The sequence below is a fragment of the Theropithecus gelada genome, chromosome 8 (genome assembly GCF_003255815.1).
Source record: "Theropithecus gelada isolate Dixy chromosome 8, Tgel_1.0, whole genome shotgun sequence".
Lineage (NCBI taxonomy): Eukaryota > Metazoa > Chordata > Mammalia > Primates > Cercopithecidae > Theropithecus > Theropithecus gelada.
This window is the reverse complement of record NC_037676.1, coordinates 117,622,193-117,646,018: the sequence shown is the minus strand read 5'-3', so window position 1 is coordinate 117,646,018 and position 23,826 is coordinate 117,622,193. Positions and strand designations below refer to the sequence as shown.

At 36.3% G+C, this 23,826-nt stretch overlaps 1 protein-coding gene across 5 annotated transcripts in view; it reads left to right on the top strand.

The window, feature by feature from the left end:
- The window catches only part of TRPS1 (transcriptional repressor GATA binding 1), a 292,538-nt gene that overhangs the window by 225,791 nt on the left and 42,921 nt on the right, over positions 1 to 23,826 (top strand). The gene's annotated exons all lie outside the window — the stretch shown is intronic.

The window sequence follows — 23,826 nt, the reverse complement described above, 5'->3', positions numbered from 1 at the left end:
GTAGAACTCTTCCCACATAGGAGTGAAATAGGAGACTACTTTTGTTTAGTAATTGATAGGGTGAAGCCTTACATGGACTATCTTCAATATGCATTCATTATATGATACATTCCTGGTATTAAATTATAATCGTCGAGATAGCACTGTTACAGTTTATTATATGTTACTGTTTAGTATAAGTATTCTAAGCTTAATAACCTTTCTGTACTATTAAATGAAATAATGGAATCTCAGGTTAATGTTTCTTTTAAAAATTGTGTTCAGCATATTACCATCCATTTACTGAGACTGAACTGCTTTCTTTTCAATTTTCCTGAAATTTAAATGGCTTCCATTTTTCTGTGCAGTAAGTTAAAGGTGCTTACACAGTTATGATAGTTTCCAAGAAGAATTTCAAATTGGCATCAACTAATTGCAGTAGCAAGTGATCCAGGTTTTATAAGGAAGGAAAATGTGAGGGAAGCATGTCTGAGTATAATTTTGTTCATGATAAGAAATATATATATATATAAAACTATGATTCAAAAATATATAGTAAAATTACCTTCCGTCATCCCTAGAAGTTATTCACCTTCATTATAACCTTATAACCAGTATGTAACTAAGTGTATGTTTTATGGCAAGAAAAGTTTATAAAATAATGACTTTTGCTATGGCATTCTTTTAAAATAACAAAAATGCATTTTATGAACCTGGTTTTTCACTTAATCCTCTGTTTTATGCACTTAGAGCTTTAAAAGTTTTGCAGTAAATGTCATCATCCTTAGCTTTCCGTATTTTTGTTCAGAAAGAAAGTTCATTCTGCACTTAATCTTAATGTCTTCTTGATTCTGGGAACCCATAATTTGTTTTCTCTTTTCTTAGTGACAGGTAAAGCCTGCACCATCAGGGCTTGCTACTTTTATAACTTGTGAGCAAACAGAATGTTTATCTCTAGTCTTTTAAGGAGAGTATTAAATCCACTTGCACAGCTTTTAAAATATCCCACCTGCCCTCTCCAATTCGTTTTTACTTCTACATTTTCTACATTTGAAATTGAAATTTGCCTTATATTCCATATGTAAATAACAGAAATACTTTTTCTTTCTTAATATTTTAATAAGTTTGCAATACCATTGAACATAATATTACTTCTGCTCACTTTTAAATACAGACCCTTTCACTACTCTTACGGAACAGTAATCTGTTCTCTCATCTCACTGACAGTGGAATTAAAAAAAATATTAAGCTACAATAAGAGAGAAATAAAGCACACAACCCAGTTCTATAATAGTATCATTTGCTAGAAAGAGCTTGCAAAGTGCTGTGAATTTTTTTCTCTAGAAAGTTTTCCATTTATCCTTTTCTTTTATCCATCCATCCATCCATCCATCCATCCCAGAGAATTTTCTCATGGTCTCAGTGGATTTCTTTTTTGAAATTCCTAAACAAAGTTAAATAACAAAACTTCTGAGGTTCTAACACTACGATCTTGATAATTCAAGTGAACAATTTTCAGTAAATATTACAGAAAACTGTTATTTACGGCACTTCATGTTATCAAATCATTAAAATAATTTAAAATTATTCATTTAAATGCTAGCAGGGAAATAAATGACTCTAAATCCCTGCATTACTCACAAATACTACAAAAAGGAATGTTCCCTGGTTTCTCTAGTTAGAAAATTTATAGAGCAGAGTATTTCATCTAAACCTAGAGTCTTTTTTTATTTGGATTTGCCACTTATAACATGATTTTGAAATTCTCATAGCCTCATAGCAGAAAGCTTTGCATCATTGTCTCACTAAGAAAGACTTGATTCTAGTGCTGAAAATTGAAGAACTCCTTAGCATAAAGTCAGAGAACAGCAGCTTATTCCAGACCACCCCTCTAAATATTAATGCAACTTACATGAATCATACATAACATATACTGTCCCTTTGTACTGGAAAATGCCATGTTTTTATGGTTGTGGTTGTACTGCTAGGATAATAGGAACCAAAGACATAAAACAGTAATTAATATATTTCAGGAGTGAAGTGTTTTATTGGATAGATGGTAATTAAGACTGATAGATGGCAGTGACTGAAATAAGCCTAAGCCATTTGGTCAACACAAGTGAAAGGTCAGCTATCATCTTGAATGCTTTGATTAAGGATGCTTTGCTTTTTGTTTCTTCTTCCCTACTCTTCTGAATATATGGAAAAACATGGAAAAAAATTAATAACTGCTTTTTGACAGGGAAACTGATGTGTAGTGCATGCCCAATATGGTTTGGCTGTGTCCTCACCCAAATCTCATCTTAAATTGTAGTTCCCATAATCCCCAAGTCTCATGTGAGGGACCTTGTGGGAGGTAATTGAATCATGGGGGTGGTTACCCCCATACTGCTATTCTCATGATAGTGAGTGAGTTCTCATGAGATCTGATAGTTTTATAAGGGGCATTTCCCTCTTCGCTTGGCACTTCTCCTTCCTGCCATCATGGGAAGAAGGACATGTTTTCTTCCCCGTCCACCAAGATTATAAGGTTCCCAAGGCCTTCCCAGCCATGTGGAACTATGAGTCAATTAATCATCTTTCCTTTATAAATTGCCCGGTCTTGGGCAGTTTTTTATAACAGTATGAGAATGGACTAATATAGTAAATTGGTACCCGTAGAGTGGGGCACTGCTGTAAAGATACCCGACAATGTGGAAAAAACTTTGAAACTGGGTAAAGGCAGAGGTTGGAACAGTTTGGAAGGCTCAGAAGACAAGAAGATGTGAGAAACTTTGGAACTTCCTAGAGACTTGTTGAATGGCTTTGAGCAACATGCTGATAGTGATATGGACAATGAAGTCCAGGCTTAGGTGATCTTAGATGAACATGAGGAACTTATTGGGAACTGGAATAAGGGTGACTCTTGCTATGTTTTAGCAAAGAGACTGGTGGCATTTTGCCCCGGCCCCAGAGATCCGTGGAACTTTGACCTTGAGAGAGATGATTTAAGGTATCTAGTAGAAGAAATTTCTAAGCAGCAAAGCATTCAAGAGGTGACTTGGGTGTTATTAAAAGCATACAGTTTTATGTAGTCACAAAGACATGGTTTTGAATTGGCACTTACATTTAAAAGGGAAGAGAGCATAAAAGTTCAGAAAATTTGCAGCCTGAGAATACGATACAAAAGAAAAATCCATTTTCTGAGGGAAAATTCAAGCCTCCTGCAGAAATTTGCATAAGTAACAAGAAGCCAAATTTTAATTACCGAGACAATGGGGACAATGTCTCTAGGGTATGTCAGAAGTCTTCACAGTAGCCCCTCCATCACAGGCCCAGAGGCCTAGGAAGAAAAAATGGTTTCCTGGGCTGGACCCAGGGCCTTGCTGCTTTGTGCAGTCTCAAGACTTGCTGACCTGCATTTCAGCTGCATTTCAGCTGTTGGCTAAAAGGGGCCAACACAGAGCTCAGGCTATTGCTTCAGAGGGTGCAAGCCCTAAGCCTTGGTGGCTTCCACATGGTATTGGGCCTGCAGGTACACAGAAGTCAAGAACTGAGGTTTGGGAACATTGGCCTAGATTACAGAGGATGTGTGGAAATGCATGGATATTTAGGCAGATGTTTTCTGCAGGGGTTGATCCCTCATTGAGAACTTCTGCTAGGGCAGTGAAGCAGGGAAATGTGTGGTGGGAGCCCTCACAAAGAGTTCCCCAGTGAGGCTGCCTAGTGGAGCTGTGAGAAAAGGGCCATCGTCCTCTAGACCCCAGAATGGTAGATCCACTAACAGCTTGTACCAGTCGCCTAGAAAAGCTGCAGACACTCAGTGCCAGACAATGAAGGCAGCTGGAAGCAGGGTGGTACCCTGCAAACCACAGGGGTGGAGCTGCCCAAGGCCATGGGAGCCCACCTCTTGCATCAGCATGACCTACTTGTGAGACATGGAGTCAAAAGAGAACATTTCAGAGCATTGATATGTGGCTGCCCCAGTGAATTTTGGACTTGCATGGGGCCTGTAACCCCTTTGTTTTGGCCAATTTCTCCCATTTGGAACATGTGTATATACCCAATGGCTGTACCCCCATTGTATCTAGGAAGTAACTAGCTTGCTTTTGATTTTACAGGCTTGTAGGCAGAAGGGATTTGCCTTGTGTCAGATGAGACTTTGGACTTGGACTTTTGGGTTAATGCTGGATAAGACATTGGGGAACTGTTGGGAAGTTATGATTATGTTTTGAAATGTAAGGACATGGGATTTGGGAGGGGCCAGGGCAGAATGATATTGTATGGCTATGTCCCTGCCCAAATCTCATTTTGAATTATACTTCCCATAATCTTTACATGTCCTGGGAGGGACCCAGTGGAAGGTAATTGAATCATGGGGGCGGTTACCCCCATGCTGCTGTTCTCATGATAGAAAGTGAGTTCTCACGAGATCTGATGGTTTTATAAGCAGCTTTTCCCTCTTTGCTCGGCACTGCTCCTTCCTGCCATCGTGTAAAGAAGGATGTGTTTGCTTCCCCTTCCACCACAATTGTAAGTTTCTTGAGGCCTCCCCAGCCCTGTGAAACTTTGAGTAAATTAAACCTCTTATCTTTATAAATTACCCAATCTCAGGCACTTCTTTATAGCAGCAGGAGAATGGACTAATACAATACCCTACAGCCTGAGGAGGAGGTAGATATGTGCTGAAAAGTTGGATTAACCTGATTCCCCATGAAATTGCATCACACTCTGCAAACGAATACATTAGTGCCTTTGAGGACTCTAGACCCTGGCTCACATCAGCTCCATCTTTACGTGATATTTGTGTTAATCACAGAAGCAGAACACTATGTTGTAGAGATAACTGCTACCCACAGTTAAAGACTCTGTGCCTAGAAATAAACTCTGAAAAGTTAGAAACAAAAGATCAACTCCATCTAAAGAAATGCTTAGTATCTCTAAAATCATCATAAATGCAGTCTGAAAGGAATGTCCCCAGAATACAGAGTAGTAAAACCTAACGTATTTTCATGTCTTGTGGCATAGAGAATATGAATCATTGATATGTTAGTTTCTAACTTTAATTTTGCAGCCTTCTATTATCCATTTGGTTACATTTGTTTACCTTATGTTGTTCTTAAATATTATGTACTGCTACAGTTACATTTAATGGAAAGATTCTTCCATTTCTGCAGCTAAGGTTAAAATACCTTAAATGATTAGGCTTTAATAAAACTGTATTGACCAGATGAAACAAAGGGACTTATTTTTTAAACCAAACTAATGTCTGATTCTAATGATACACAAGTACTTGTTATTCCTGTTGTATTATGTACGTAACGTTCACAAATAAGGCACCAGTAAGATAAGATAGGCATGATCTTTTATGAAATTGTATGCTAATTATATAATTATATTCTTAATATTTAAAAACACGCATCTGAATGTTTTAAATAAATGGAATACAAGGATAAGTAAATAGCATTTCGTATTTTCAAATTCTGATAGCTATCAGATCTTGCATAGAATTACTTTGATTGTGCATTGCATTATTTCTTGTTTCAATGTCTTAGTCAAAGACTGGAAAGGACAGTAAGTATAAAGCAAATATGATTGAAATCCTCTGATTCATAGAATGGTCTACCCTGAGAGTAGAAAGGCTAATAATTCTGCTAAAACAATAAAAAAGGCAAATGCATCAAAGAGAAGTGCTTAGGAAGTTCCTGAAGTTAGTATTACTTGTGGCTAGAGAAGCAAAGAGTAAAAAGACATTGTCCTTTAAAATCCTGTCCTTGTTGCCCAATCAGAGAGATAATCAAGCTGTCAAAGACCAAAGCATATCCAAGACTGGACATGGAAATATTCACACTGATTTCAGTAATAGCCTTTTATGAAATTAACTGAGAGATTTACTTTTCCATACACTTTCAAACAAGCTAGACTATAGTCAGTTGGTGGCATTGATATGGCATAGTGGTTGGTTTTAAAAAAACAAACCAGACCGGGCACGGTGGCTCACCCTTGTAATCACAGCACTTTGGGAGGCCAAGGTGGGCAGATCACTTGAGCTCAGGAGTTCAAGACCAGCCTGGCCAACATGGTGAAACCCTGTCTCTAGTAAAACTACAAAAATAGCCAGGCATGATGGCAGAAGCCTGTAGTCCCAGCTACTTGGGAGGCTGAGGCAGGAGAATTGCTTGAACCCAGGAGGCGGAAGTTGGAGTGAGCTGGGATCGCGCCACTGCACTCCAGCCTGGGTGACAGGGCCAGACTCAGTCTCAAAAAAAAAAAAAAAAAATCCCAACCTGACTGTAGCCCATTAAATATTCTTTGAGGAGAAGCGATAATATGATTGTGGCTTATTCATTGTGGCATTATGGCAAAGCCATAGCTCAAAAAAAATTCCTTATTTAGCCATTTACTGAAGATAACACCGGGCTCTGTCTTCTTAGCACCAGTTAATGACATTCTAGTTAATTTGTAACTTGCACAGTATCTGTTCATGCTATTGCTGCCAAACATATTGTGCAGATCAAGGAGCCTGTTATACAACTGTGAATAAGAATCTTGGGCCACTTCACACTGTTTCATCTTGTCAATTGGGAGTTTTGTTTGGTTCAGCATGTGTGTGTGTATGTTTTTTGTTTGTTTGTTTGTTTGGTTTTTTTTGAGACAGGGTCTCACTCTATCACCCAGACTGAAATGCAGTGACAAGACAATGGCTTACTGCAGCCGCAACCTCCCAGGCTGAAGCAATCCTCTGGTTCAGCCTACCATGTAGCTGGTGCCACAGGTGTGTACCACTGTGCCTGGCTATTTTCAAAACTTGTTTTATAGAGACGGGGGATTATCTGTGTTGCCCAGGCTGGTCTCAAACTCCTGGCCTCATATGATCCGCGGTCCTCAGTTCCCCAAAGTGTGGGGAGTACAGGCATGAGCCACCGTGCCTGGCCTTAAATTCGAATGGCTTTGGGGCAAACAAGTAATGTACTGTGTATATCCCTTTTTCAAAATGTATTATGAGTTCTATAGTTTATAATTGCTTCCTGTGTGCATGTATGCTTTTTGGGGGATTGGAGAAAACATCAGTATAACAAACAGTTCACTTATTTCTCAAAATGATATACTGGTAAATTAGTCACTCTGTTCTACTCTTCAGGTTGTTTTTGCATGTGTGCCATTGAGGAGTATAAAACTTTTTTCAAAGTCATTTATATTTGGCTTTGGCAAGGGTTTTAATTGTTCGTTGGAGAGTATCTGTAACCTGAAAATTCTCCACAACTGAGACACAGTAACCACAGAGTTAATATGTGACTCACAAAAGGCTGGAAACTGTCGACTTTTTCCACCCTGTCCCTCTAATCAGTTTTACTTCCACTTTATTCTGGGAGTTAATTTTTATCAACCTTCACACAGAAGTACTATTTGTTTGTTCATATATGCAAGGGAAATTATTTTTATTCCTAAAGCATTTCTCCCTCTTAAAATCCTGGATTAGATTAAGCAAATATCCCATTTATGTAAATAAATCATTTAATTAAGCAGAGTAGGTAAGGATGTCAGAAATAATAAAACAGATGATTTGTCAGAAATAAACTGTAGGGCATCTGATCCTTTGAAGATAATTGAAAATTCACTGTTTAAAAATATGAATTAAAAAATATAGAGAACTCAATGAGTTACAGTTACATATATTACTGTGCTATTAGTATTTTGGAAATTGAAACTCAGAAACAAAAACAGCGCTCTAGTTTGTCATTCCTCATCAGTGAAGTGTGAATAGTGGAATCTTCATAGGGAATTTCTATAGGCACAAAAAATCTAGAAAACAACCGCTGTGGAGGAGGCTGCCTCAGTCATTTTAATTGATGATGTACAGCAGGACTACTCTTGGATAACATCTCTGTTGTACCCAAGGTTATGGAGATTTTCTTGCAGTCATAGGAAGAAGCTCAGGTTATGATCAGCCTGGGGAAAAGTATTATGCTCTTTCTTTAGATAGCAGAGAAGTTTGAGGTGTACTAGAAGTATGGGGTTATTTACACAGTGAGCTAAGAGTAGTGATAAGAAATTTTGTGTTCAGGACTGGGTTCTTATCCTATTGAACGTCAGTCTCATCCCGCTTAGTGACTTTATAGCTTACTAGCTATCGCATTCCATTTTATTCCCTTCATACCTATTAACGTCATTTCCAGTGCTATCCTTCTAGCCTATCATTTTTTTAAAAATGTCTGTTATTCTCTGTCCTGGTTCCTGGACGCTGATATCACAATATAGGAAAGCCTAATAGGTAGAAATTCAAATCATAGAAAAGTTCAGAATAAATGAGCTTTATTGGGGTACAAAAGGCAAAATAGAGATACTGACTTTTTTTTTTTTTTTACAAAAGGCCAAACTCCTTCCTTTAAAGAGCATCCTCCATTCACACCTCGGTACCGCTGATTTCTTTCCAACACAGTGTTCCGGGAGCATTTTTAAATCATTGAGTGGGTTTTGCCATAAAGCTTACATTTGCCACTTGCCTTCCACAGGCCAGAGCTGCTTTTTTAAGCAGGAGAGGAAAAGGACACTGCCACTTCATATGACAGAATCAAGTGACTTGTAAATTGGAATGCATTTTTTTTTGGTTTGTAATTTCCCCAAATTTTAAATAAATCAGTTGTGCTCCTTCCCGTTACATAAACGATTTTTGTGAGAAACCAGAACCTGTTCTGGGAATATCATTCAAAATTTCTTTAAGAAAACTCAAACCTTGCTTCCAAAACAGGTCTATGGTGAGATCGCACCAACCATTACAGGATAAGATTACAACGAGAAAATTATTTTTATTCCATTCTGAGGGGATGTCTATTAAAGTAGCGCGTAATTTCCAGAGCAGTTCTCTTGAGATTAACTTTTTTTTTTTTTTAGTGACAAAATGAAGCAATGTAACATAATGCAAATCTCACTACCATTACAAAAAGGAAATTAAAGTTGGGAGAATCTGTCAAAATATTATGAAAGTTGGGGAGTGAAAGTTTATTGCTTTATTTTTAGAATTTGCAAAGATGTTCCACTGCAGAAATGCCTCTGGGCATTTGTAAAATGGGAGGGAAATGAAAAGAGCAGTCACTACTCAAATGCCTGTGCGTTAATTGAGCCCTTTGCCCCGCCCCTCTTCTCTTTTATCCTGCTCCCTCCTTACCCTGCGTGTTGTATCCATAGTATTTCTAGATCCATAGCCAGTTTGTGTCTTACAGGGCTTTGTGATTTCAGAAGTTTCCTTCGATGTAAGCTCTTCGGCATACTAATTGTTTCTCATGTAGAAACTATAGTGTGTTTCATTCCAAGCCCTTCTTCAGTTTGCTGTAGAGTTTGCATTAAAGTTTCAGAAATACTCTCAAGCTCTCTCTACATTTAGGGAAAGGAAATAAAGCACTTGCCTCAATTGCATTTGTCAATAATTTCCTTTTCTGAATATGCTATGACAGAGTTTATGATATTGTAGAATTATGATTCCTCTATAACCTTTCAGTCAAACTGTTGATACCAGTTTCTTTAAAAATATATATAATTAGTGCTATCATCCAGTTTTTTGTTTGCTTTGCCTATGGCATCAGAGACGAGTGAGTTAATCCATTTGAAAAAATTGTTTTAAGTTAAGCTGAAGTTTTCTTAGCCACCATTTTCCCTCTCTCCCATGTTGATTACTGAGGCCAGATTATAATGGATACATTAAATATAAAATATTGAGGCAATAATATATAGAACATTTAGGGTTTTAGCAGTTGGAGGTTTCTGGATTGAATTTGAATGCACAAGCAGAGTTTGAGCTACCGTGACCTTGTTAGTACCTGCATTTGTACAGGAATCCTTCATGATCTAGATTGACAAGCAGTGAATCTCTACTTTCAAGTTCAATAAGCTTCTCTTTTATTGTTTTCTGAAATACATATTTAATTTTAAATTTTCCTGTAGATAACAGAGACTCCAATTAATTTTACAAGTTATTGCTGTTTTCTGAGACTATAATAGATGTGAGCTGTTACAAGCTAAAATGAGCCCTTATATTTAAGTGGATTTTGTAAATGACAGCCCAACATTTCTCTCATATTCAATTCGTATGGATAAAGTGAAAGATCATATACTTTTGCACAGAAATTAGATCTGCTCTAGGATAATATTGCAGTGATTCAGTTCCTTCTCAAGTGTTCAGACTTAATAATATTACCTAAGACAGTATATATATGTTTTCGATGGATAGACCAAGGGGTATGTTTAAGAGAATTTTATAGATCAGTGAATATGCATAAGAGAATACAACAGACTTTTTGATTTTTTACATAAATTTAAGGCCTGGGAACTTCAAGTATTTAAAATTCAAAGTTCTGTCCCTAGTGTGTTGGAATTTCTCTTTACTACCTAAAATGTTGCCTTTGATGTTTCCTGTTGGCCAAGGCAGAGAGAGTTAAATGTAATATAAAGCTTTATATTGAAAAATCGTAATAATATGTTTAAGGACACATTTTTGATGTTAGAACTATGTGGAACTGATTTCTAAAAGCATTGGGAATTTCTTCTTAAAACTCAGAGTAATGCTTTCTGAAATATTACCCTGATTCACCAAGAAAACAACAATTATAATAGGACACATTGTAAATATTTTTAATTTTCCATTTGTGTTCTTATGTCCTTTGGTGGTTAAGTATTTAAAATCCCAACTCTGAAGTGAAATTGAAATGTTCTTAAGAAATCTGTTGTTACAAAGTCTAGGGTGGGAGAGAATAATTACACATAGCTTTTTGATAAACAGTCTAAATTGTGCTTCAAAGGACAGATGTGGCTTTAATAATCTGAAGCATTTGCATTTTGAGATTAAACTTTGCTTGATTGCGTTGTACTTGATATGTATACTTAAATCTATATGTTAAATGTTATACTTTGATATAGCACATCTTGTTTGACTTTGTTCCTATGATCTGACAAGCTTCATTATATAATAAACTAGTTTAAATAAATCTTAAAGACATAAAAGTGTTCCTGACAGTAAGAAAAAATTTAAGGCACACAAATGATATATCGGTTAGATGTTCCAGAGAGAGTCAAAGTTTTTTCATTCAAATCTTTGAACATGTGTTTTGAATAAAGCTGTAAGGCATTTTCCAGTAACCAGTGTTGTATTACAAAAATGAGTAAAGTAAAACAAAAGGAAAACATGTTTCAACATTTTATTCAGTATTGTCACATATTGTTGCACATTTCCTGCTGGAAGTAAATGTGACATTTGTAATGCTAAGTTTTCAAACCTTACCTTTTATATGATATAAAAAATTACATAGACTATTGTGCCCTTGTGAGACAAGCACAAATAATGAACTACACTATCAGGGTTCAAATGGCTTCCTAAATAGTTTGAGTGCAATAGTTTGATGTAAATCCATGATTATAGTTTCTGAATATTCTCTACTGAATTCTATCCAGGAATAAGCAATGATAAACAGGTCACAGAACACTTGATCCAATGGCCAGCATTGTATAAAGTCAAACCGGGAAATAATATCACTCTACTTATACTGATTGCCAGGGTGGACAAAGCAGTTGGATAAAATAATATTTCAATGCAATGAAAAGCAAGAAATTTAATTAAAAGTAGGAAAATCTGTGCTCTATTACTAGGCTTTTACTGTTTTATTTATTGGAAATTAGCTGACTTTGAAATACAAAAAAGTCAAGACAGCTATTTGGTTATTTTGTTTTTTATAATAAACAACAGCTAAGTACTGACTGCTAAGAGGTAAGAACGTGAAGCACTGAGCATGTGCAGGCAATTTCAGTATTTAAAGTGAAAATTGGGGAGAGAGATAGTTCACATTCAGCTATAAACTACTTTATAGGAAGATGGATATAATTTATGTCAGTGTTATATTAGTTATTTTATATTATATATTTTATTAAAATACTAGCTTTGAAACAAATCTAAAACATATACTTTATAAGCTGTGGTTAACACTACATTTCTACTAAGGGAAGGTGCATCCTTTGAAATAAGGAAAACTGAAATTTCATATGCAAGCTGGAAACATTCTCTTTCAAAATATTAATTTATTAAATTATTTTTCAATTTAAGTTTGTTTTAAAATTAAAAATTATTCAATACTTGAGAGCTGAAATCAATGAAATACTTGAAATAACTTGTTCCTTTAGCAAAGCAGTTATATCTTCAATGAGGATTTCCATGTTGACTGGTCATGGATGGATATTTGGTTTCATACACTGACTGAGTGTGGTCAGCAGCTGGGCAGACTCCCATGCACCACTCCATGAGGTCCCCAAATCTGACCTCTTAGGTTAGGTGTATTTACATGGATTCTGTCATTGTTGTGTCTAGGAATTCAGACAGACAGAATTTATGAGGAGAGTGGCAAAAGACATTGCATTTTATTTCACTCTTTCTCTGAGGATAAAATAAGTATCTCAGAAAAGGGTGAACGTTTCTTTTCTTCAGTTTTCAGATTCTTATACTAAATTTAATTTTTATGTACAGGCTTTCCTTTTAGGAGAGCTTATGTTCAGTACACCTAAGAGAAATTGTAGTCATGGAATAGGTTTCCACCTAAGCTCTGCGACATGATTCATGATTCATTCCCTACCTTGATAGATTTATGAATACTTCTAAGTGAACCTATCTCAGCAGCCAAATGGAAGTGTTAATATCATGAATGCATTTATTCAAATGCTTTTTCAGCTCTCACAAAGTTTTGTTATAAAGACGCTTTTATTTCCTCTCACAGGAGCATACAGAAGGATCAGGTGTTAATGCCTTAGTTTACAGATGAGAAAGTTGAGACAGCCATTAAGAATTTTGTGGTAGCCAAAGAAGGATTCTATATTTGGTCAATTTGGGTGCAATTATGAGTTTAATGTATGCCTTTTTGGCAGTGTCCTTTGTGACTTCATCATGCTATATCCCCATTGTCCACAACGTTGACTGGTGCCTAGTAAGGTGCTCAAGGATGCATCAAATGAATGAACAAAGACTAGAGACGGAGTCACCTGGCCTTATTCTTTAAATACCCACACTATAGGACTGCAACAAAATACAGAACCCTAGTGATAGAAGACTTCAAAAGTGTATTTTCTTTTTCCAAGTGCATGCCTTTGATTTCTTGAGATGAGGATAAAAAGAGAGAGAGAGAGAGAGAACAACAACAAAACCCTCTTTATTTTGTAAAGTTTTGTTTGTGAACCTAGAATTGAATAAAAGCTAACATTTATCGTGCACTCATCTGTCAGATGTCTTCTAAGCATCATACATTCATGAATTTGCACCATTCAATGAGGTAGATACCATTGTCATCTCCATTTTATACATTAGAAAGCTAATGTATGGGGGAGGTTAACTGGATTGCCCAGGGTCACAAAACAGCAACAGTAGATCCAAGTAACTACTGCATTAGACTGCCCTTTGCTACACTATAAATTCTGTCTGTTGGTTTAAGCTATCGTGTGAAGAGGTGATGACTGGTCACAATGATTTTTCTGCCCCAGTGACTGATAGATTGTCTGCAAAGATCTCTTCACCATCTTTTCTGGGCACTGGAGTTGCTTGGGAACTATCTTGTTCCTTGAGAGCAGTTGTTATCTCCCAGGGCATTGTTGAGACTTTGAGAGTGAGATCATATTTCCTCAGAATACCTTCATTATGAATTTCATTCATATCTGGCCATAGACCTTGCTCTTTTGACACAAGAAAGATATATGTTAAATTTTGATTAGTAGCTGCCTGTTGGAAAGTAGAAAGATGAAAGGTGTTGAAGATAGGTAAACAGGAAGCTTCCACTCATTGGTTCTGGGTTTGGTTTGTTTGTACTTGTGTCGTTTGTTCTTAATTTTTAAGGTTGGAATTTGTTCAATTTTACTTTCGTTATATTATTTTTATTTGTGTTCAAAATAATTCCCAATTTTAAAAATTTAAGGAAAGTAAAATAGAACTGGATGTATAGGTAACCAAAGCCTTTAATCTTAGCTTGAGACAAAAATATTCTGATTTTTACTCGTAGATGAAGTTTTTAGAAATTAGTTTATCAATGTAGAACTTAGAAAGAAAACTTCATAATATGTTTCAACTTAAAAGGCCCTTAGAGACCAACTACATTGAAGAAATCTGAGGCACAGAAATATTAATTGACTTGAGAGATGCCACAAACATAGTTGGTTCAGGTGTTCATTAGCTCAAGAAACCTTAGAATGCCTACCATGGGGAAGAAAATTTAATTGTTGCTGGGGACACATGGATGAATAAGACAGTTTCCACAAGGGATTCCAGTGTCTTTGGAGGGAAGGCATCTGAGTTAACAAATAATCATAATGCAAACTATTGATTGCTTCAACAAAAGAAGTAATTGATGGTCTATCTATCTATCATTTGTCTGTTACCTCTGTCAAATATCTATCTACCTGTGTGGGTATGTATGTATGTATGTATGTATGTATGTATATATCTACCTACCTATCTATCTATCTATCTATCTATCTATCCATCCCTATCTTTCTTTCCATCTGTCATGTATCTATCCTTAAAACATATAAAGCAGTTAGCACAGTGCCTGGTACACAGAGAGTTCTTGATAAATAATATTTGTATAATGGCTATTATTACCTATAATTCCCAGATTTTTCATTATTTTGTATGACATGCAAAGGGGATTCTGCCAGACTACTTGTTAACCTTATCACTGTCATGTTTGTGAAACTGTGAAACCTTCCATGAAGCTCTTGGGCAAAGCTGTTAGCTACTATGCTATTGTGGGGCCTTGTAAATACTTGTGTAGCTATAGTTACTTGGCCATATTTTAATTATTTGTAACATAGTTTAGCTTGAACTGTGAGGTAAATTCATTGTAATATCAGGCATTGTTTCTTCTTCATGAGTAGGCCCAGAGATTAGAATATAGTACATGATCAATACATTGTTGACTGTTGCTTGAATGAATGCATGCTAGAAAGGTTTTGGCAAGGAGGAAAGTTTGGTTAGTCATCCAGACTACTTCTTAGACATTTGATTGAAGAAAAGCAGTTCTGAGTCTTAATTGAATAGAATGGTCTTGGTTATAAGGCTTCATGCTAAGAAAAAAACACTTAGGTTTCTAGATCATGTCAGTGACTGCTTTTATGATTTCATTTCAGATCTGATGCCACCGTAATCTAGTTGCAAAATTTTGCCCTAAAATAATTTTATTATATTGTGAATATAATTTCCAATACATTTATCATCTGAAAATAAAAATATCTGTTATTCAGGGATTTTATGAATCTTAAGATTATATAGGAAAAAAAACCCTCATTTTTTGTTTTAACTCCAGAAAAACTTGATGTTAGGATTCAAATATCAATCTTAATCTGATATATGGGATTTTCATTAAACTTTAAATAAGCTATCAGATTTTTAATGTGGTGTGTGTGTGTGTGTGTGTGTGTGTGTGTGACTTGATGTACTGGGTAAACTAAAATACTAACTTTTCAGAAAAAGAAAACTTTTTCAATCTGCAATCTGGCTAATAATAAATTTAACTGAGCAGGTGATTATGTTACAGGATGGATTATTTGAAACCCATTTATTAATATACTGAACATTTATTAAACACTATGTATAAGTCACTATTTTTGGCACTTGAGATAGATCAGTAACAAAAAAAGACAGAGATTCCTCCCTAAGCAATGTCTTTCTGGTAATTTAATAGTAAGCCTGAAAACAATTAATCTTTAATAGGCAGTTAATGTTGTCCTTGACAAGAACTCACTAGTGTGTTATTGAAATATATTATTATAGATATATTACATACATAATTTCATATTACATATGTATCATTTTAAGTGATGTTACTATGTGATAGGCCAACCTTTTGGACAATTTTCCTTTACTCCACTGGTCTACAAAAAAGACTTAGATATCCATTTGTATAACTCAACATTCTGGCAGAATCCAAGCTTGAGAGACATGTGGATAACTTCAGTGGTCTGAATTTGATTATGGTCTACATATGGGAAATAATCAAAGTAATGTATAGGGATTTCATAGTGTAACTAACTGCATTAAAAGAAATGAGAACTCTGCACACCTAAGCACCTGTTCACAATTTAAAAATTCAGGCAGGCAGTTCCACTTAAAAGATCACTAAATCAGCAGTCTAATAGTCTTTGGGGATCATAGTTTTATTATCTCACTAACTTTCTCATTTAACTTTGTCATTCTACAAACCTGAAAATTACTCAATTTTCTCAGCCTCATGTGATTCTTGTGATATCCTTCCTGTTTCAAGAAGTGGCTCCAAACTTAGATAAATGAGGAGCTATCTTAGAAATATCAACAATTTGAACTGCAGAAAATATAAGATAGTGCACTGCAAGCTGTCTTTAAATATGACTTGGTTAAAGAAGAAAAGGTACATTATTATTATTAGTAGTAGTATTAGTATTATTAGTATTATTTGAGACAGAGTCTCGCTCTGTTGCCTGGGCTGGAGTGCAGTGGCACGATCTCTACTCACTGCAAGCTCTGCCTCCTGGATTCACACCATTCTCCTGTAGCTGGGACTACAGGCACCCACCACCATTCCCAGCTAATTTTTTTGTATTTTTAGTAGAGACAGGGTTTCACCATGTTAGCCAGGATGGTCTTGATCTCCTGACCTCGTGATCCACCAGCCTTAGCCTCCCAAAATGCCAGGATTACAGGCATGAGCCACCGCGCCTAGCCAAGATAAGGTAACTTTTACAACCTCCAAGAGGTGAACAAAATTTATTTTTTTAGTTAAACGTTTTTGTGGATAGTTATTTTGGAAAGACAAAATAGCTATTTAATCATATATGCAATGAGTGATTTTTTGAAGGCTAGATCTTAAGAATTTCAAAATGTACTGCAGCATAGTAACTTGGATGCAAATAAATGAAAGCTAATTACAACAAATATTTTCAGTTTTGTTTTCCTATTGAAGCAGAAAGACACAGAAGAACACAATTCTGAGCCTTCCCTATGAACACGGCATGCCCCAGTGGTTTATTCATGGAATACAGTAGCCTGCCATGCTGATTCTGTGTTCTGTGTTAATACATTTCGCTGGTGCTGGACGCCATATTAGCAGGTGCTGCCTACGTGTTTGGTAAACAAATCATTACTTTTATCCTCAATCACATCCGCTTGATTTTTTATGAGGGGATTGTTAAATTTAATTTAAAGTATAGCAAAGTTATTCACAGAATCATAGCCCATTGAGACTAAAAGGGCCATCAGTAGGATCCATCCAAACCTGTCTTTTTACAAATGAGACCCACAGAAGTCGCCCTGAATGACACCACAACTGCTCACAGGACCTAGACATTGTCCATTTGGATTGAACTGGTCACTTCTAATTGTTACCAATGATATGATTCGGTATGTTTATGTCTGTTAAGATGATTAAATGGATGGCATGTCCTTTAAACTTGACTGAGTACTCAAGAGAGATTTAGATTCATATATACCATACCCCATTCACAAAGTAGTTTTTCTGAGCAACTCAATGGTGCTGCTATCTTGGGAACACCATAAACTATCTAAGAACACAACCTCCTGTGAGTCATTCTGTTATCTACCAAATCGTGTCCCTCAGGAATCCCATCTTTGACTGCCCGCTTCCATTTCCTCACATGCAGCCATTGGACGTCAGGATTGAAAAGGAACTTAAAAGTCATATGCCCTCATTTACTGTCAAAATTTCTCTTGAATTCGACCCCCCTCTCTCATTTTGGCTTTTCCATTGTCCCTGCTTGGTCATCAGAACCTCATAGACTTCTTAAAGGGACTGCAATTTTTACTTCTCCAATTTATATGCCACACTTCCTGCAGATGTCTACACCTAACACACAGACAGAATATCCAACTCAAAACTCGTTAATTTCTCTCCTCATGTAAAGCAGTTAATACCAACTTTCTCGCTGTGCCAGTCAGCACACCTGCCTGCCCCCACTACTTTCTCCTAGAGGTGCCCATCTTACTCTTCTTCCAGCTCTGTCAGTCACTAAATTCGTCTTCTGTCACCATTTCCACCTTGGTAAATGTCGAATTTGGTCCAGCCTTAATGGTCTTTTAGGATTTTCTTTTATTTTGCTTTTTTAACCTTTAAAGTAAAGCTACCTACATTTTTTAATTTGTTATCTTTTATTGTGGTAAAATACACATCATATAAAATGTACCATTTTAATTTTGAAGTGTACAACTCAGTGGTATGAAATACATTCCTAATGTTGTGTAACCATCACCACCATCCATCTCCAGAACTCTTTGATCTTCTAAAACTGAAACTCTGAACCCATTAAACAATGACTCCCCATTCCCTCCTCCTTTCAGCACCTGAAAACCACCATTCTTCTCTATCTCTATGACTTTGACTGCTCTAACTACCTCATGTAAGTGGAATCCTATAGTATTTGTCTTTTGGGGACTGTCTTATTTCACTTAACATAATGATGTCCTCAGGTTCATCCATGTTGTAGCATATGTCAGATATTTTTCATATTTAAGGCTATATAATATTCTATTGTATGTATATACCATATTTTGCTTATTCATCTTTGGATGGACAAAGCTTCCTATACTTTATCTAATCAGTCTAAATTAACCACTTCTTTTTATCAAAACTGTTTTTGGTGCACACCACACCTTTCTATCGTTGTGGCTCTGATAGGGTAATTATCTTTTACGCATTCTTTTTTCTAAGCCATATCATTTGAATGAAGCAGTTTGTACCTCACTAGAATGTAAACAAAAAATGTTGTCTAATTTGTTCCCTGCTCTGCCCCTAGTTCATAGGCCCTCAGGAAGCCATTATTAAATGAGCAAATTAGTTTTCTCATTAGTGGAAGCTGGATTGCACAGATTTGAGTAGCACAATTCTTGAAAATATATATTTCTATGTATTTTATATTTAAGATTTTGCTAAGTCATTCTCTTAGCAAATTTCTTAATAGATTTTTACCCAGATGGTCTAAAATGGTGAGGATTTTATCATATCAAAAGAAGGAGAAGCATGCCCATACATGTTCCTTTATGTTTTTGGTGGGGAGTAAAATAGAAAAGCCATATATTTTCTTAGCATTTCTTTATGGTTTGCTTGTACATAAATATACTGATAAATAGTCCAGAAAATTTTCCAATGTACAAATCTTAAGACGACCTTTGCCAAAGTGAATAGTTTGGACAATGTTAAATTCACTTAATTTCTAAAATATTTTTATTCTGTTACTTAATCCTTGGGTCCTGTAATAGTAACATTATATCATGTAAAATTGATATTATATATAGAAGATATATCTTAAAAGTTGGCAATATTTTATATGTTAATTATTTATTGTACAATTCAAGTTGCAGGTCAGAGTAAGAATTGAGGGAAAAAGGCAATGTCAAATCTGAATCATCAAGAAAGAAAGGAGCTAAAAATTCCAAAGCAGTAGGGAACACCCAGAGAAGTTAAAGCAAATAATTCAAGGTCAAGTAGCATAAAATAGGATGCATACAGAGGTTCTTGACACGTTGCCTAATTTACCTAATTTTTACTTTTCCCCTTCATATTGCACACTTCCTTGCACAGGTTACCTAATAGGAAAAAAACTGCAATTATTTATAAAAATACTTTACCTATATTTTGTATGTTGTATAAGAAAGTATTTTCTTCTTTTAGAAAGAAGCCATGGCTGGGCATGGTGGCTCACGCCTGTAATCCCAGCTATTCGGGAGGCCAAGACAGGCGGATCACGAGGTCAGGAGATCGAGACCATCCTGGCCAATATGGTGAAACCCCGTCTCTACTAAAAATGCAAAAAAATTAGCCAGGCGTGGGGGCGGGCGCCTGTAGTCCCAGCTACTCAGGAAGCTGAGGCAGGGGAATGGCATGAACCTGGGAGGTGGAGCTTGCAGTGAGCCAAGATCGCGCCACTGCACTCCAGCCTGGGCGACAGAGTGAGACTCCATCTCAAAAAAAAAAAAAGAAGAAAAAGTCATACGGCATGGAAAAAAAAAATTCTGTCTTTGGAGAACAAAGGAAAAAAGACCCAGGTTTGAAGCCAGTCATGGCTTCTTACTAGGTATATTATTTAGTCTCTCGGCTCTGTTTCAAAATCTAGAAAATGAGTTTAATATTACCTGTTTAAGTTTGTGAATAATGTATTGATGTGCACCCTGGATTCCCTAAAACTGTCTTAATTGCATGAGTCCAGTGGTATCCTTAGACTTCTATCAGACCTTCTCCCCTAGCACTTTCATTTGTTCTTTAAATGTAAACATTGGACACTCATGCAGAACCACAGAAATCATGTAGACAAACTAGAAATTATCGTGCACTCACAAATTATAGCTTCCATTACTAGGTAATACATGCTAAACCCTAGCAAACATTAAGTACGTGAACTCCTATTACTAAATAGTAATCACTCAAGTAAACTGGAGAAAATGTCTTACAGAGGTATCTGATGTGAAATTAAACCATGATGCAGGCAGTGCTACAACCTGAGATTTTACACGGTTATTTACATTTCTTTTGCCTTTGTGGCAATATGTGCCTATTAAGATAGGCTATTACAGAACTGCGCAATGAGAACACATATACCTTAAAGTACAAAGAAGGTGATGTGACAATATCAGCAGATATTTTGCATTATTTAGTTAGTAATGAATCCTCAAACTCTTTGAAAACACAAAGGAATTTGGGCAACACGTTCCTTTAATTTAATCCGAATATCACGAGTAATTTAATCCGAATATCACAATAGTTCATAAAAAGAAAAACAAAATCCACATGGTATCTGGAAGCCTAAGGCTTACAGAGACCTCACGTATATCTCTGTCAATGATCTAGTAATGAATTACTATGAAAAATTTGAAGAATGGGAATACATTTTAAAAGTATACAGAGTTTTTAAATGAAACCTTTGTACCATGAAAGATTTACATTTCATGCATTGTAACAATTTTTGGAAACCAGGATCTTTTAATGTACTTATATTCTGTTATATAGAGCTCTTTGTTGAAAGAGCTCTATATTTCAAGATAATTCTATGAATTTCATGAAAATGACATAATAAAATTTAACTCAGCAGGCTTCCAACCAATAGAGTGTTATAGGATTTACAAATACCTCAATCCATCATATACAGTGATAATAATATCACTGTTGACTGCATCAGATTGAGATTAATCAAGCATCAGTATCTTTGGGCTCAGAGGAAAAAAAAATAGGTAATAGAGCATTCTATCATTGCAGTAGTGTGAATGCTGATGAAAGAAATAGTGGTTCAAATTCTCTTGTGGAATTAAATATGTCAAAACAACTTATACATAGTGGAGCTTATTTTGCTTAAAAGCCAAAAAACTTGAAAAACTTAAAAGACAAACAATCATAGCATGGAAGTACAGTAGTACAAGTAGGATAATTCAAAACATTACCAGAAAACTATTTGAATTTTCTTAGGCTAGCCAATTTGAATGGCTATATCCAGGGAGATATTCAAAATACGGTGTTGAATAGCCTGCGTGGAGGACACTGATGGCCCCAACAAGACATACTGTGAGGTATGTCTCAGGCTAGCATACATGTGCACACACACTGCAAAATTGTGGGGTGCAAGGAGATTAAAAAGTAGGCAAGTAGACCCCACTACCATATAATTTCCAGGGCACCATCATAGAGTTGCTGACCTGGGGATGAAACTCAGGCATTTATCTACTTTTTAAAAGCAGCCAAGTAGAGACTAATAAATAGGAGTGTGGAGACCACTAGATTAAACAACCTATTTAAGCTTCACTGAAGCTGAATGACCACATGAATAAATTTCCTTACAAGTAAAGAGTTCTCTCATCCAAACACTTCAAGTGTGTCACCGTGCGCAAGACCAAGCGTACACACCACAACAAAATGTTATCTGTGTCAACAGCAGTTTGTATATTTTATCTACTCTAATTCATCCAAATTCATTACCTGATTACCATTTGGGTACTTCAGAAGTGGATAGTCTTATAACTGACGCTGTGGTAGATGCATGACTCTTTGAAGGTGTTTCGGAAACCATGTTCATTTTCATGAGTTTCTAATAGCTATTGTTGATAGATTTAAGTGGCTTTCCCAGGATGTCAAGACAACAATGTGTTTCACATTTTGCGCTAGTTTTCATCTGAGACATGTGATGAACTGTCTGAAGGCAGGTGGAGAACAGGTACACTTGAGATACCTACACATACATATGCAAACACACACATACTCACATGTACACACTCGTGCAAATGCATACACTTCTGTTAGCACATTGAGACATGGATTCACTATGGTGGACAGAATTTTGTTTGCATGATTGTGTATGTATGTTTGTCAGTAACACTGAGCTGATTCTATCCAACTTCAGGTTTAAAAATATTGGAGATGGGCTGAGCGTGGTGGCTCACACCTGTAATCCTAGCACTTTGAGAGGCCGAGGAGGGCAGATCATAAGGTCAGGAGTTTAAGACCACCCTGGCCAAGATGACGAAACCCCCGTCTCTACTAAAAATACAAAAATTAGCTGGGCGTGGTGGTGAGCATCTGTAATCCCAGCTACTCTGGAGGCCGAGGCAGAAAATTGCTTGAACCCGGGAGGCAAAGGTTGCAGTGAGCAGAGATTGCACCACTGCACTCCAGCCTGGGCAACAGAGTGAGATGCCATCTCAAAAAAAAAAAAAAAAAAGGAAAGAAAGAAAAAGAAAAAATGGAAGTGGAGGACAAGTAAAATTATTTTATTACTATACTGTTTCACAAATGCTCACTGAGCTTTTTTGATTTTGCTCTGTTTGATATTAGCCTAGGTTAGTTAAAAATCTGTTTCCACACTGATATATCTAGAGCGTTATTAATGGTGATGCGACATTTTATATGTCAGGCTCTTGAAATGATTTAGGTAAAAGAGACATTAGTTTTCTCAGTTTCAACTAAAATGATAAATTCTTATGTTACATCTGTGCTCCAGGAAACACCGCTAATGTCATCTCGTTTATATAAATACTTGTCAGGTGACTGCCTAATTTTACAGGCATCTGAGTCTTATCCAAGCATCCCAAGGCTGCGGTACTTGGAAGTTCTTTTGTATTTCAGTCTATGGCATCAAACAAACCTTTGCCCCGCTCTATAACAAAGCAGTTTGAACGTTATCACATCAAAGAGAAAGATGCCATTGTCTGCAAACTGTCTTAGATCTGTCAGAATAAATCAATTATGGGACAGAATTAATTTGACATACCATTTCTTTCAAACAAGAGAGCCCCCCATTTCCTCAGAAATGTAAATATATAATATATAATATATATTTTTTTGTTTGGTGAAAAGATACCAGTAAAATGATAACATCTGGCTGTAGCAAAACGCTGCCAGCTAAGGAATGGTTTCCTCTCTGCGGGTCTGACCAGAGTCTGATGTTGTGCAGATGTGCAGCCAGGCTTGACTGTAAAAGTTATAAACATTGTCATAACATTGTTCGACTTCTCTAGTATTTCCTGTCTTCTGCTTAGCACTTTATTACTAAGTCTGGCCAGCGGCCAAGTGAAATGCAGGGAGTTAGGGCCTCTGGCTTGAAATTTAAAACAAGTCCAGAATTCATTGGGTTTAATTTGATATGCGAACTCTGATAACTCACACTTGTTAAAATAAAGCCGCTTACCATTCAAGTTAGATTTACACAGCTTTGAGAGAACATAGGAGAAGAAGGGGAAAACACATTTTTCAAAACTTTAATATTGGCTTTTAGCGCTTAAGTTTTAGAAGTGGGGGTGGGGGAGAGAGTAGGAGTCGGAGTGGGGAACAGCTGATTCAGAAGCTGGACAGCTTACAGCAAACTTGTGTTCATTTCCTGTAT